This window comes from Anser brachyrhynchus, assembly GCF_964034855.1.
Source record: "Anser brachyrhynchus genome assembly, chromosome: 3".
In the NCBI taxonomy this organism is placed as follows: domain Eukaryota; kingdom Metazoa; phylum Chordata; class Aves; order Anseriformes; family Anatidae; genus Anser; species Anser brachyrhynchus.
The window spans coordinates 71,738,931-71,756,478 of NC_137696.1; positions in this window are offsets into that span (position 1 = coordinate 71,738,931).

The following is a 17,548-nucleotide window of genomic DNA, read 5'->3' on the forward strand; positions in this document are numbered from 1 at the left end:
TTTAAAGCTTAACATACAAATGCACTGGTGCACAGGGAGGTATCAGCATGACTTGAAAAATTAGTTTAGATGGGGTTAAATCGGGCACTGACATTTGACTAATATTTCATCAGGTCGGTTTCCCGCTCAGAAACAGAACGAGACAGGGAGAACACATGAAACTACCTCAGAATGATGAATGGGGAAAGCAGGCATTTTTGTGGTAGATTTTTAAAGAAATGAACAGAGCAAAAATAAAACCTCCAAGGTAAATTAACCATTTGAAAGAAATCAATGTTTATTCTCTCAAAAGCTTTTATCTGCTCTTGGTATTTCCCGTTTCTAAGTCAGAGCCCATCATGGTATCACATTCATCCATGCTGTGGGAACTAGCTTCTTTTAAAATGCACTCTGCTTTATAAATGTTGCTTTATATTAATGCAGACATTCATAAGCCAATACAACAATCCGTATACACAGCAGCATCCCTCTGCATCACAGCTGCAGGTAAGGTCACTGCTGTAAGAAAGCAATATTCCTAATAAAACCTGGAGGCTGAGGGTCTCACCATGCTGGTAAAATGAACATGAATTGAAAGGGGAAGGAGTGCCTAATAACAAAATCCATTTGTCAGCTGTTCTCTAGAGCTGAAGATGAAAGGTTCAACCAAAGCAGGAAAATGCAATGAAAAAAAATCACAGAGAATGTAATCATTTAACTAATTGTGCCCATTTTGTCATATCTGCATTCATCTAATTGAATTGCCCTCTCCTCCAAATTCTTGATTGTTTAGATAAAGTACAGTTTATGGAATTATCAAGACTACCTCCTGCAGCACAATTTTGACTCAGAAGGTGTATTACAAGTATTTCTCAGGTTAACCTCTTCTTGGTTTGTGAAACCCCATGTTATGAACAGCCCAGTATACTCACCCACTTTGTGCCTGTAAGCTTTCAGGTCCAAAAGAACTTATTCCTCACTTTGATTTGGGGTGGTGTTTAGTTATGATGTTATTTTTCTCCAGCTATATGTCAACAAAGAAAAGCTTCCTGTTAGAACATAGGAAACCAAGGTTTGGAACAAACACAACTTTGGCAAGGAATTCTTTCTGAGGGAAATTATATACCCATGAAGCTAGTTAGACCATCTGTTTAAATCACTTCAGAGGCATTCAGATACTCTTAGGAAGTTCATTTTCCTAAGATCATGGAGAGGAGGGGAAAACGTGACCTCTAGATAGCTCAACTTTTTTAGACTCCCAGGAAAATTAAATGTAATGAGTTTTCAGCCAAAACACTTGGAGCCAAATTGCTTTCTCCCTTAGAGAAATTAATTATATAGCCTGAATGATTGCCTTCAACATGCAGCAAGCAGACTTCAAGCTTCCAAAACATCCTGCAGTGCAGGAGTGGTGGAATCTCAGTACAGCACACGACAGCCACTGCTCTGGATTTATTCTGCAGTGCTGCTGCAGGCTGCCACTGTGGTTCTTCATAGTGCCAGCTGCTTTTCATCTACGAGGTCAGAGCTGGAAGCAGCTACTGACAACATCGTACAGGACTAACACGCTATGCTGAGGAGAAGAGCATCATCTTTCATCTGCAAGCTGCTGTCTCATTCACTTTTGTGAATAATAACGGAACTGGTCACTGCAACAACATTTTGATATGAAATTTTCCACAAATATTTTCCAGATTCTTTTCAGAGGAGGAAAACCTCTTAAATGTTTCACATGCCCCACCTCCCCTTTCAATCAGCACTACCCCCCAAAATAACAAGGATTTACTTAAAATATAACACTCCTTGGAGGAAAAGAGTAGTAAAGAAATCCAAGGACATGCTCTTACACACATCTAGAACAACCTGGGAAGCTGCTGCCTCCCACAATCCCCCTGCTCCTATATTATATACTACCAGTGCTTGCACGACCCTGACTTTTTCCAGACCCTTCCACTAGCTGTATTTTATCATCAAAACAACAGAAGGACATCTGCTTATTTTGTGGGAGTTGCTTTTGAGGTGCTAGGGGAGACATCAGGCTTGCAAGCTGAACCTGTATGATGAGTAATAGTGTGCACACATGGAAAAATCGCCTCACAGCCACTTGTGTCATGTGCAGTTAAACTGTCTTTTGTTAGAGCAAAGAAAATGAAACCATCAAGACTCCAGTATAGAATGGTTTGTTTTCCCCCTACAAAAAGATATTCCTTCTATAAATTTCAGCTATTAAAGAAGAAGTTTGAAAGATCTGAAGAAATACATTAATGTACTTTGTGGTATGGATTGTAAGCAGCAAGTTTGACATGACTTTGAAGAGCAGCAGAGGTAAGTAATCAGAATTGTGTCTTCCAAATGAATCCCTCAGAAGATATGAATAGGCAATAAACTAGCAAAAGCCAAATGTTCTCTCCTCTTCTAACCAAGAAAGCTAGATCAGCACCTACAACACAGCACCCTTTGGGAAAATCCTGGCTGAGATCCACAGTAGATTTTCTTTTCCATGTAGTTTGACTTCAGCTTGCTGATTGAACTGTCCTTTTCCTCCGCTACTGCCACAGTTGCCAGCATGTATCCCTAGAGTCCTTCTATACCCAACACACTTTAAAAAAACAAAACAAAACAAAACAACAATGAAATGATAGCAAGTTATGCAATGACTGCAACAGTATAAGATCAGGAATTGATTTTACAGAATCTGTGAGCTTGAAGCAGAAGGGTGTTCTTGAACCAGTAGCTGTAAAGTACCCAAACCATTAATTGCAAATTCCAGGTTAATGACAATACAGTCAGCTCGTGGTGATGTGGGGTCAGACAATGTGTGCTGTGGATCAGCCACGTTTAGCCTTTCCCCAGCTTCCCTGACTGCAGTCACTAACTCCTTACACAAGGTTTTACAAGTTTTTGCTCAGCCTGTTACTGCTTAAAAGTTGTGAGAGCTCCTACAGAAATCTGTCTGGAGGTTTTTCCAAAGTGAATGCTCTAAATACAGTAACTGAGAAGTAGTTACTTTAAAAAAAAATAAAGTATGAGCAATATGGGAAAGTCTACATATATGTCTTCAAAGGTCTTTTGCCAGCAGAGACTCAAGAAAGAGTTGTGTTTAATTCCTGGTTCTGCTTCTCTCTTCATGGGTATTGGCACAAGCTCTCTGTGCCAAGGATCCACAACTGTACAACATGGAGAATAATACTGCTCCCTCTCCACCTTAGCTCCTGCAAAATCTTCAGGAAAGAGCCTCCTCCTTAGTATTTGTTCTAGCAGTTTCTAGAGCAATTTCGGAACATTTCAGGAAGGTATGAAGAATTCCTTAAACTCCACTAACAGTCTCAGTGGTTTATGTTTACGAAAAAGTCAAAGTCAGAAAAAGAATGTGCTGCTCATCAAGTCCAAGGGACTTTGATGCACTTAAACACTTCAGAAAAAGATGCCACTCTGCCATGTAGTAGAGGTCAATGTTGACATATCTTTTCCTTATTTAATCCAAATTATAATTTTACTGAGATTAGATTGGTGATTTTGGTGGCTTTTTCTTCTTCTTCTTTTTTTTTTTTTTCCCCTAAATTTGACTTCAACAGTGTCATCAGTGAACACAGAAAACCATGCTAAAACCTGATAAACCATCTCTGCAAAAAGGCAGATTGATGATTTTAGGCTAGATGTGATGGTTAAGTCAATATGTAACTTTAGAGCCATTCAATCTAGCTGAAGAAATTAAAGCTTTAGGTGTTCTGCTTGCAAATAAAATACTAAAATTATGAGTTTGGTGAATATCAGGGCAGAGCAGATAATTTAAAACAGCACCTTGGAAAAGTACATAGATCTCTGTTGGTCTCAGACTAACATTGTATTAAGATACATCATTACCTTTAACATTTTTTTTTTTGAGAAATCTCTTGCTTTTATTAGTTTCAGAACAACTGGCCTGTTAAGATCCAAGGTTTTCTTCTGACAGAGTTAAATGTTAGGTAAAGTTTCTAGTCAGACATCAATATAGAGAGTGAGAGCTCATAAAATTCAGCAGAAGTTCCAGCAAACATACTGTGATCACTTCTGAGGTGACTGTGCAGTTTGATAGATTGCAATTATTACCAGCTAAATGTTCAATTCTTTCCACAAAGTAATCAGCCAACAAAGATTAGCTCATTATGCAAATGCAGACAGTGAACACTGTGTGCACAGTGGTGTAGCAAAGATGCTGCAATGGCAGCAAGCTACTTAAGGTACAGAGAGAAACCAGAATTTAAAACAGTAAATGTAATAATAAAAAACAATTAGAGGGAGTGTAAACATTAGGTCTGAGACTAAGAAATTAGAAAAGAAATAACTATCAAATTAGTATGCCAGCATGGAGTTGGAAAGCAAGGCCCTTCATAAAATAATCAGAGCACAACAGAGACAATCAGAATTTAAATTTGCAGTTCCAATGGATATGAAAGTATCATCCGCTTGCAACAAAAATCAACCTCAAGGGGTATATGAAATCTACAGAGCTCTCACCCTACTGTAGAACAGTGCCTTCTGTGCAATGTTGTCTTGTGTTTATGCAGCTCACAGTTTCTTGACAGAACCATTTTGATAAAACTGACAGTGTGTTGAGCTTCAGGCATCTCTTTTGAAACATCTTAGAATGAAGAGTTTTGCATAAACCCAAGGCAGGTATTAAAAACCCTGCTTGGCCTACCTGAGACCAAGCTCTTCCTATTCTCCCATCCTGTCTGCTCTGGGAGTGCTGGCAAACCCCATCAGGAGCAAAGAACGTACTCATCTTGCAACATCAGACAGACTTGCAGCCCAGGCTGTAAGCCAACAAGGTCCATCCCGGACAAAAAGACAAAAATGGAGACAGATAGGAAACATTTTCTCATTCTCTTTTTTTAAGAGTTTCTGTTCCACATCTCAGTCTGATGCCAATAGGAGAAATGTATTTTATTTTACAATTGTGATATTACAATAAAGGCAATTTTCCACAATACCAAAGGAATTAGGACCAAGCTATGTAAGAAGCTTTTTGTTAATTTGCCTTTGATATTGTCAAAATCACTGCTAATCTCTGATCTAACTCAGTAGATGCTTCAGGCTCTGAAATTTCAGCTAGGGAGATTTCCATACTGAATCCAACCCCATTTTAAGCCCTTGCTCTAATCAAAAGATGCAAGCTGCAGCCAAAACCTTACTAAAATTCTAAAATTTACACTTGAATCTTCCATAATTCCTAAATCTGTACAGTATTATACCTAAATTTTATGTGTAATCTCAGTCTATCTGCCCATGGACAAAAGAGGTCAGTAAAACAAATTTAAACTAGCTACTACCACTACATGTATTATGTTTCTAAAGAAACTCTAAGGGCTCATTTTTCACAACCAGTCTAAGGCCACTGGTAGCACCCTTCCTGTGTTTCCTATAGGTAATTTTTCAACTTCACCTCTCTTTTCACACTGCTTGTGCACCTGACACCAGTCCTCATTTGCGTTGCTTCAGTTCCCCTCAAGCTGTTTGCCCACAACAGCAGGGCTGAAGTAGGCTCATCAACTGTAGTTTAAGGAATAAGTTCACTCATTGCAAGCCAGAGTTCTCTGGTGTAAGCTTTATATCTAATGACTGACCTAAAATTATATTAGCAGTTTAGATACATACTTAAGTAGCATTTCTACTCATTCTTTTTCTGCTTAGTCTCCAGGAGCCAGGCAGGAGCGTGCAGAGCTGTAGGCTGTGTGAGGCCATAATTTGGTAGGGGCTCCATCATGGCATATGCTGTTTTCAACATGGGTTCAACCCTGCTGAGTTTCCAGTAGATCATTTGAAAGATAAAAGGCCTTAGTTTTTCTTTAAAATGCCTGTTTGAACCTTTGCCAAATATGAACTTGGCATTTTGCATTTGAAGCTACAATTTCAAACTTCAAAAGCAGCAAGGAAGGCACCCCCACAACCTCCTATGGAAACCACACCAAGAACAAAGCAGTAAGAATACTTTGGTGATCACTCCCAGACATCTGTATAAATTAATACTGCAGCTTCATTTTGTCTGCTCTCTCCCCCTCCCTCCACTCTTCTTCTTCAGCAAATGCTAGAAGTTGTTTTCAGTTTTGTTCCTTCCAATATTTCTTTCAAGTGTTCACTGTTAGAATTTTCTTTAATGATGATACTCGCATGTGTATTAGTGCAGTACAAGATACCAGACTGATCAGTTCTGCTTATTCACTTCTGAAGTATGGTGCCGGCGAGCCCAGCAATTTGTCTTGCAGACTTGCAAACACAGTCTAAAGACACCTCCACCTATACAATAAGTTATAGTCAATATTCACAGGCTGATACACAATTCTGTTTCTGATTAAGTTATCTGAATGCTCCATATAAAATCTTGGCAAAAGATCTAACAAAATTTCTGCTTTGCTTTACCATCTTCCACAATATATAGTTTCTTCCAGCAGGAGATTCCTGTTTTCCTCAACACTCTCCAGGATACACCTCAGCATCTCTAATGCCTGTAATCAGCACAGATAAACCAAACAATGTGAGGTTTTTTTTTTGTTATGCTCCAAAACCAGGTTGCATTCAGACTGATCAATAAATAGCTGTGTTTATAGTCTGAGGTCCTGTTGTGTTGTCCTGTGCCTATACTTTCAAGGCTTTTGTTATCACCCTGGGACTGTCATCTGACATCCTTAAAAACCCTAAATGATGTTTCCTCAGAGGTAGTTTCTGACAATGTCTGCACACCTTAATGATGACTGGTACACATGCATGCTACAGGGCAACTGAAAATTCATTCTGTACAGCAGAAATTCATTAAAAGAATTTATATACACAATATTTCCTCAGCTACTCATTTAAAATCTCTATGTTAACTTCATTAGTATATGTTTGATTTTTCTTTTTCAGTTTATAACATTCCTCTTCTCTTGAAATGTTTCTCCATATACACATACTGTACTGTTTGGACAAGTAAGACAACTAGCTTTAGGACTTTTTGGTTAGCAATGTTTGTTATATAATGTTAGCAATGTTGTTATATCAGAACACACTTAAGTGTCCTGCTGCCTCCAGCCCAAGCACCCTTCTTCTCACCATGCGTAGCTTCACTCTAGAATTTACAGTACCTCTTCACACATTGCAGACGTTGCTTTCCCACATCCATTTTTAAAAATAGATTAATAGTTCAATATATCATCTATCAGTACTAAGTATTTCCATTTCTATACTTAAAAACTGTTTTACTCCATGGCATGTACTTCCTATGATTAATATTGTCATGGACGAATGTAAATTCACAAAGCTAAAAACTTCCTCAGCCCATGAGCAGTTAATGGTATTCAGCAACTTCTGATTTTACTGAGCACAGAATACCTGGAAAGCAGAAGTGCCACTGGCATTTCTGTTTCACAAAACATACAACCACCAACAAAATTTAATCTTAACCAAACTGGCCTTTCAGAGGTGGGTGCACCCTGTCACAAGGTTGCTCGGCAGTAATGTCTGGTTTGGAAAAAAAAAGAAGTATCTTATAAGTAGTATCTTATTGGATACCTTTTTTTTTTTTTTTTTTTTTTTCTTTTCTCTGTTTTAGAGCATATTACTGATACAAACTCTTCTGTATCAAGCAAACCAATACTGGGTATACCACAGCAGACCTTAATGCTGTTTACAAAGACAGCCCCAGGGGAGTCATTACTACCATCCATTGACATAGCCTAGTGTTTACGGTTCAGAAGGATTCTTTCCCTGTTAGTAGATCATGTCAGGTATTGAAATAACATGCAGTAACAAACTGCACCATATCCCAGCGTCAGGGGGGCTTTAATGAGAGCAGAATCTCCTTTGCATTACCAATATCCTTAGCATTTTCTTCTCTTTTCCTATGGGCATCCGACTTCATAAGGAGCCCACCATTACCAAGTAAGCATTTTAGATCTTCTTCAGGCACGTGGACAGGCATTAATGAGATGTGCTGAGGTGTGCATCAGCCAGCCAGGCGTACTTTCAGTACCTACTGCCAGACATGAACTTTCAGCCATTAAGCGTTCACGCTGAGTTCACAGTGGGCTCTGATAAAGTCAAGGTAGTTTTCCCAGCAATTTCAATAGCTTGGTAATTCACCTTTTGTTTTTCACCTTTGTTTTTATGTAGAAGGTAAGATTTAGTGGCACATCGTTCACATACACAAAAACAAAGTGGAAATGATAAAGATACATTTTGTTTCCCTTTGTCAACTCAGTCTTTTTTTTTTTTTTCTTATTGTTTTAATAATGGTGGCAGTACTTGCTGTAGGGAGAGCACTGTGAATTTTATTTTTTAAGAAGGAGTAATCATCTTACTGTTGTAACTATCTTATTTTAGCATCTTGCTAAGAGTTACACATGTAAAATGATTACAGGAAACACTTCAAATGTTACATTACATTTTGCTTCAAACTATCCAAGCAACCTTCACTAATTACATTGATTGTTACAAAAATGCAGATCCCAAATTACCAATTGGATCATTATCAATATTTCTCACCTTTCCAAGAAAAGCAAAGCACTTGTTCCAATAAAATTAATCAAAGCTGCACTAAGTCTGAATCATCAGAATTACTTAGGTTATTACCAGTCCAGTTTCATTTTATTGCTACTGGCTTTAGCAATAAGTCAGTAACAAAAACAATTTTTCATTACACACACAAAAAGACAAAAAAAAAAAAAGAGCCACACATTAAATCCTTCCTTATTTAGCACAAATTTACTTTGCTTTATTTGATTGTCATTTTTTGTTCTCCCTGCCTTACAATGTCGTCTGTAATGATTAGCTTAAATTCAATGCCAAGCATCTAGCACAGCACACCTGCACCACACCAAGGTCAGCTCTGCCAAGGGTTGGATTTTTGAAGGTCCCAGATGGTTAGTTCATCCCAGGCTTTTTAATGTCATCCTACCTTGTGTTGACTACACACCATGGTGCGGTCTACTCTTCTGGCTGTGAGGATGCCTGGTAATCTTATAGCATCAGTGAGAAAGAACAGAAGGACTTCATGAGCAATAAATCAATGTTGGATACACAGTGTGTCAGGGAAATTGACATTTGCTTCCTGCTGATTACAAGAATTGATCATTTTTCAACTGATAGAGAAGACTTGGTGCCTTAGCCTCTTTGAGGTACTTAGGATGATTCTCCATGCTCTCAGAAATATGTGAAACATAATTCCTTTTAAGAGAAATGAAAGTCATCATCAGGAGCTCAGCCTTCTAGATAGGGGTGAAATATAATTTGTTCATTTTGCCTGACACTGTGGTCTTGAACAATGGGTTTTTTAGTGCATGACTGACAGGAAATGAGACTCTTCTTACCGGGTGTCACTGCCAATGAATTGTTTTGGTATAGCAAAACTAACACAGACAGCTAAAAAGGCAGATGAGGAAAATAAGTAACTGTTCATATTGCTTTCCCAGCCCATGTAAGAAGTGATGCAACTCTTCAGGGAGCCTTCCTTTACAAGCTGTCAGTTATTTGCTGTGAACATAGCTGACTCTCATTAGATTATCCTTCCTTACCCTCACTCAGAATGAAACTTGTCTTTACCAAATATATAGAAAGATTACATTTCCTTAAATAAAAGTTATGATTCTGAACATCATCAGTGCATGCAGAAACCCTTATAGTGCATGGCTAAAAGTCTCAAAAGTTGAAGAATTCTTATATGCTAACAGAAGTGAAAACTGAAACTTTCTATACATTGTTAGTATCTTAGGAAGAATAAGAAATACCACTTTTTTCCATTATTGTGAAGTTCTGATTTATTCTTTTAATAATAATGAAGCTAATTTATGGCTCCGTGTTTATCTCATTATACGAAGTGATCCTATGCAAAACTAAAAGGACACTCAGATATTTAAAAGACTTTATGACCCACCATTTCATGATGCAAATTTCATAGTTCAGACCTTTCCCTACTTTTTTTGATTCTCAACTAAGCTACAGAAAACTGTTTCATATTTTGTTATTTATTTGTGCACACATAACAGCTGACAATGTTGATCTCCTCATGATTCATTCAGCAGGGCCTCAAGAGTAAGACATTTACAGGGTCAGCTTGGGAAGACCTTTGCTGAAAAACTATTTCCTTTCATTCTTTCTTTAACTTCAGTAAAATCAAGAGCAACCCTCAAAACATAGCCTATCAGGTATCCTACAGTCCTAAAAGCATTCCCTTAGGCTAAGTTGTTGCTTCCTGCTTTAGGCATTACAATATACTGACACACTCAACAACTCCTGTTAGCAAATATCCCTATACTAAAACTTCTCCCACTTCCTCAGATGAAAAGAGGAAGGGGAAGGGGAAGGGGAAGGGGAAGGGGAAGGGGAAGGGGAAGGGGAAGGGGAAGGGGAAGGGAAAGGGAAAGGGAAAGGGAAAGGGAAAGGGAAAGGGAAAGGGAAAGGGAAAGGGAAAGGGAAAGGGAAAGGGAAAAAGTTTTGGTTCACCAACACTCAAGCATCACAACTTTTTATAAAGCACAAAACACTGGTTTGAAGATCTATTTCAACACAGCCTTTTGGGACAGTGTAATTTCTATTCTGCAGCAGCGAAGGAATGATTTGCCCATGCTGTCTCCTGGCAGTGGTGGTTATACTACATCTTTCAAAGCTGTTATCAGCTCATAGGGAATACTGATGCCTTTCTGTTCAGACTAGCACAATTTGATGTGGAAATCATGCTTGCCTGAATTTAATTCAGCCCATTGGCATTTTCTAGGGCATTGAGTTCCCACCATCCTCACAAGACCAAACCCACGGGCAGAATACAAGCGGGGTGGCTTAGTGCAATTCCACCCCAGTTCCCTCACCCACTGCAGTACATGCAGGCTATACACCTTACAAACACATATAGCTGTTCCCTTTGCGTGAGAAAGGTCTTTCCTGAAAGAAGGAATACATGGTACTGCACTGCAATGAATGCCTATTTCATCTGCCTATTATGGCCACATATCTCAACTCTTATAAACCATTACACCTTCATGCCCTCATTCCCCCCATCCCACCAAAATCAATTCTAAAATGATTTAGTTACTGAGAATATTGTCTCTTTCCTAAAACTCCATTTTTCTTTCAAGAAGAGATGAGAAAACTCCTGACAAGATGGATGAAACGTTAAATCTGAGCAGAGTCAATGCTGTGTTGATATTAAGTGGTCATGGTTTTGTCTAAATTCGTGGCATCTACAAAAATTAACCCATCTCAGGAACTGTTACTTCAACTGCAGTGAGGATCGCAATGAGGATTAAGCCTGAACAATGACGTTAGCAGTAAGCAATGTGTATGTACATGAGCAAGTAAATGCATGGGTATTGTAATACAAGATGTGATGCCTGAGGTAAAAAACAAAGCAAAACAAAACTTCTCTCTGCCTTTCTCTGCAACACACATATGTAATGCAGACAGTCTGTGGTTATCACAATGAGAGTTAGTGTGGAGTATAGGTAGAAGTGCTATACAAAAGCTGAAATAAGCTACAATTTGAAAAACACTCAGAATAGGATTTTTAAAAGCCCATTAAGAAGAATGGGCTATTCAAGAAATCCTAAAGTGCTGTTCTGCACCTTTGCAAAAGTTCAGACTTCACATTTCAGTCACGGAAATGAGTAGCAAAAAGAGCAAAAAGGGCTTATCTTTTCTGTTCTCAGACTCACTCCAAGCTTTATTAGTAAAAGCCTAGTCTCCATTCTGGAATCACAAATTGAATTCAGCTGAAAAGATGTAGTGCATTTGGCCTCTAGTTCCCTTACACTCAATAAATACAGGAGGTTTCAACCACTGTGAAAATTGTTTCAAGCCACATCTGGAAAGCACAGCCCATGTGGAAAGTGATAATTTAGTATAAAAGCCAGTGATTTCCTCCTGGTTTTAGGGGATGAGATGTCATCACTTTGACTTATGTGACTTATTCTGATTTATCTAATGAGGGCACTATAAACCCAAATGATGCTAGCATTATAAAGAAGTGAGACTGACTTACTCATTGCTTCTGGCTTCCCTCAGAACGTATACCCAGCCTCTGGATGTGTAATACACAGACCTGAAAGAAACTAATCTTACTTGACTGAGTGAAGACAGCACAGACTGTTTTGTTTTTACCACTTCAGTAATGATTCTTCCCTGCTGGGTTTTCTGTCAGAAACAAAGTGAGTAGCTTTCTTCTATTTGAAGTACAGTTAAAAGATTTTCACCTTGGAATGAAAGGAAAACTGCCTGAATCTCATCAATCTGGAGCTAAATTAAATGATGATGGAGACCATGTCTTTTAGCTGTCACTTCATCTGTGAATAGCCAGACCCCCACTATCTCCACTGATGGCCAGATGCACGGGGACTGCATATAGAAAAGTGGCCAAGTCCTTGCTAAGATGAAACACTGTATGGTATGACACAAACCCACTTCAATAGGAACCTTTCTGTCTGCAGTCACTGGCTCTCTATTTTTATTGTTGGGGTTGAATAATAATTACATCAATCAAAGACTACAGTCTTCTTCTGTTTAGGCACCAATTTACCTGCATGGACAGCAGGTTGAGTAAGAGGACAACATCTCCTCTGTGGTGGCATCTCTTGGCAGTCCAAATGCTCTGCATGGTGATTACATAGTCCCACTACCCACAATGTTCCCATCCTATCCCATGGTAACAGTAAAGAACTGGACTGTGATACTTCTGCATCTGACCAGCAAAAGTTAATATGCATAGTAAGAAAAGATCTGCTTTCTGCTACCCAAGATCAAAGTAGGAGATGTGACATTGAACACCCTGAATGCAAATGTGTTATCAGGGAAAGTACACTGGTTCTGGATATTCAGGCTACTGTTTACTTGCCTCTTTATTGTTCACTGGGGGCCTTTCCTTATCTCTGCCCCAAAACCAAACCGTTACTTAGTCCGAGAGCCAGGCACCTTGATCCCAAATCCATCTTATGATACACAGAATACATGCCTACCTTCACAAGAACCAAGGAAAAGCAATAGACATGTCTCAAGTTACCACCATCTGTTTTCTATCATGCTCAAGTCTCCTCATCACAGAATGAGCCTGGGTATACACAGCATCTAGGCTGTATGGACAATTTTGAGGGAATGAGGATGTAAAAGTTCAATCAGGACCACTCCAAAAAGGACAGCATAAATACTCTGACCAAACCTAGCTGTAGATAAACTGAAGATTAAAGGGAAAAGCTCTTTTCCTTGGAAATATGGATTAAAGAACTAATAAGAAAAATGCTTTTACAGAAAATTCACAAATCTTCAGGCCAAATAAATCATTTATGATTGTGTACTGCCTCTGTACTTAACACAGGCCACACACCTTAGCCATCTGACAACTTCTATTTGATCTCTACTTCAAAATCTTGATTTAAGGCTAAGGTATGAAAGGATAGTCGTGCTGCTTGATGGCCATATTTAATTGCTATCCTTAAGATAAGTGAAAAGTAGCAGTATAATTGTTATTATGCAGACATATCTGGTTGAACTCTGCCCTTCTTTAATCTTTTGCTTTTTTCTGCTGTTTTAATAAGCTACTTGCTTTGAGAAATCACAGTATCTAGGTATCTCTGTACTGTAGTCAATTCACCTTTTGTCACTTTAAAATAAAGCAAGCATTAAGTTGACTGGGCTTCTTAAATCTCTCACTAAAGTGGAGTCTTTACTGTTGTGAGTTTTTTTATTTTTTATTTTTTTCCTCCAGCACTAAAATCACCTGATTTCTTTGTTAAACCCTTTCCAAGTTTTAAATGTGCTCTTTAAATTGTGGACATCTTCATTGGTATAATTCTGCTCCTGCATCCAAGGACCTATGCCTGTTCTAGTGCAGATGGTAACTCATTTTTATCCCTGGATGCATGTTTCAAGTGTGTCCTGTTTTTATTTATTTATATGGCTTTGCTAGAGAAGAGCTCCAACATGCAACTGTTAAAAGTAATAGCATAAATTGGAAATCATTGCCCAAACTGTAGTCCTTTTTTTAACCAAACACTGACAAAAATTCTCCTTGGGAAGAACACTCATTTTATAAATATCCTATTCTAATTCTTACTTGTGTATCAGAAAGTTGAACTACGTTCCTAAGTTTGTTGTTTCATTCTTCCATTCTTCTATTTCTTTCATTAAAAGAATGTCTAAAGTGAATGATTAGTGGTTTTAATTAGTTATGGGATTCCTGCTATACTAAATGTTTTGTTTGGTTGCTATAAAGCAAAAATATCATCTTCCTCCTTTCATCTTTCACAATGAAGCAAAAGCCCCCATTTAATATGTATTATTCAATATTTCATCTACCCCTCATTAGAAGACAAAGCATCCCACTGATATCTCTATCTCCATTCTCCCGGAAGGCAATATGGTCTGTGTGTGAGTACAGGCAAAACAGATATGGAGAAAAGAATACACTCAGTAATTTTGCATCATAGTGACTCTGCAGTGACTCCATGTACGACCTGATAGAAGTTATTTGAATCACATAGTATGTCACTTTTTCTATCCATAACAGAAGGCTAATACTTTTCTGTCTTGTAAGAGAGTTATGAGACTAAGTTAATGTAAAGTCATTTGAGATAAGTGCAAAGGTATTATTTCAAAAAAAAACCAAACAAACCAAAAAAAACCCCACACTATTCTGGTTATCTGGCATTGCAGATGACAGCATCAAGAAAAATGGCCAGGTAGAGAACCTGGTTTTAAAAGTATGCCATGTAGATGCTTATGTACCTGAGTCAGGCCACTGAAGAACATCACAACAACCAGCATGTGGATCAGGCTGCTAAGACTGAAGTGGCTCAGGTGGACCTGGACTGGCAACAAAAGGGTGAATTATTTAGAGCTCGATGGGCCCATGACACCTCAGGCCACCAAGGAAGAGATGCAATATTAAGATGGGCTCGTTATCGAGGGTTGGACCTGAGCATGGACACTATTACACAAGTTATCCATGAACGTGAAACATGCACTGCCTCTCTGGTATGGAGGATAATGGCTGAAATACAGATACAGGGAGGCCTGGCAGACTGACTATATCACAATCCTACAGACCCACCACAGCAAGTGCCATGTAATTACAATGGTGGAAACAATGAACAGATGGCTGGAAACATATCCCATTCCCCATGACACCACCCGGAACGCTATCCCGGGCCTTGAAAAGCAAGTCTTATGGTGACATCACACCCTGGAAAGAATTGAATCAGACAATGAGACTCATTTTTGAAACAACTTCATAGACACATGAGCCAAAGAGCATGGCATTGAGTGGGTATATCACATCCCCTGTCATGCACCAGCCTCCGGGAAAATCAAATGATACAATGGACTGTTAAAGACTACACGGAGAGCAGTGGGTGCTGGGACGTTCAGACATTGGGATACATATTTAGCAAAAGCCACCTGGTTAGTCAACACTAGAAGATCTGCCAATTGAGCTGGCCTTGCTCAATCAAAACACTTATGTACTGCATGAAGGGATACAATCCCTGTAGTTCACATAAAAAATACGCTGGGGAAGACAGTCTGGGTTATTTCTGCCTTGGGCAAAGGAAAACCCATCTGTGGGATTGCTTTTGCTCAAGGACCTGGGTGAACTTGGTGGGTAATGTGGAAGGATGAAGAATTCCAATGTGCACTTCAGGGGGATTGATTTTGGGTGAGAATAGCCAATGATTTGAATGGCATTATGTTAATTACTATATGATGCTGTACATCATCACTACTTGCTCTATGCCATATCAATGGTATTACAGTAAGAGTTACATAGATTGGAGTACTGCACCCAGGTCTGGGGCCCCCAGCACAAGAAGGATGTGGATCTGTTAGAATGAGTCCAGAGGAGGGCCATGAAGCTGATCAGAGGGCTGGAGCACCTCTCCTAGGACGAAAGGCTGAGAGAGCTGTCGATGTTCAGACTGAAGAAGAGAAGGCTCAGGGGAGACCTTATTTCAGCTTTTCAATACTTAAAGGAGGCTTATAAGAAAGATGGAGATCAACTTTTTGCTTGGGCAGATAATGACAGGACAAGGGGGAATGGCTTTAAAATAAAAGAGGGGAGATTTAGAATGGATGTTAGGAGGAAATTCTTCACTCAGAGGGTGGTGAGGCCCTGGCACAGGCTGCCCAGAGAAGCTGTGGATGCCCCATCCCTTGAGGTATTCAAGGCCAGGCTGGATGGGGCCCTGGGCAACCTGATCTAGTGGGAGGTGTCCCTGCCCATGGCAGGCAGGTTGGAACTGGATGGTCTATAAGGCCCCTTCAAACTGAAACCATTCTGTGATTCTGTGATTAGTGAAGAATAAATTTTGACGGAACCAAGCAAAGTGTGTCGGTGATAGAACTGGACAAGCACAGTGGTGATAGAACCAGAACTGGCTTCAGCATACAACAATCCAACACCACACACCCTCTCCTCTCATGACTGTTATGACAGATGGAGCCCGAAGTCATGGACCAAATAAACTCAACAGACATTTTAGAGGGATGTCCCATAGACTATTGGAATGATATCCATGTGTATATATCGAAATGCTGGAAAGGTGGTGATTAGTTAGGTTGTAACAGAAAGTGTTGGACCTGAGTATGATGTAAATGGTGTGGAATAAGGGGTAGATATTGTCCTGGTTTTGGCTGAGATAGAGTTAATTTCTTCCTAGACACTACCACAATAATGAGGTAGGGAATAGAGATATGCTACTGTCACTGTGCCTATTGTCTACCCAGCCTTTTAATAAGCAATTTATCAAGAGGGTTTTATGTGTCCCAGGGTAAGGGCCAAGCACTGTAAATGTCAGAATCTACTGACAAGGTAGATAATGCAAGATCTTTTACTGGGCCAACAAATAAATTATTATACAGTAGGTTTCATGCCAAAAAAGTTCAGTCTTTTGGATGTTGTCAGAATTTCCGGAGTATGGCATTTAAATGAGGCAGCTGATTTAAAGCATTTCAGCTGTCCAACCTAAATCATATCTTGGGGATAAATCAAAATAGGAGCCTTCTGGGAGAAAAAGACAGGGAAGATGTCCATAAGCTTAATTTCCTCTGTCTTAGAGGACCTTTCTTGGTATGTCTGTAATGTGATTTTCTTCAAAGCTATTTTTTGCTTACTCCAGTAGAACCAATGAAGACACCAACAAAATAGGTTCACAAAAAAATGTCAGTATAAGAAGAAGGAGTTGAGAGTGCCTAATGAATTTCCAAGTGGCTCATGAATCCTAAAAAAAAAAAAAAAAAAAGCAGAAGTTTGTTGGAACACCCTTTTTGATGAAACTACTCAACAGATGATGAACACTCATACTCAACAGGAACAAAGAAGAGACAAAAAAAAAAAAAAAAAGCACATTAGAGCTCTGTTTAACTAGAAAGTAAGCCATTCCAGACAAAACAAACACACACATACAAAATAATAAACCAACAAAAACACCTCCAAATGAAAAAAAATCCTGCAGTTCACCTACTCTGATCGAAGGAAAGAAGCCCTCAGTTATTCCAGTAACTTGTCAACTTCTTGCATGCCTGACTGGCTTTTTTTTGGTGAAGGCAAGTGGAAGACCAAATCACATTGTCAGTAAAG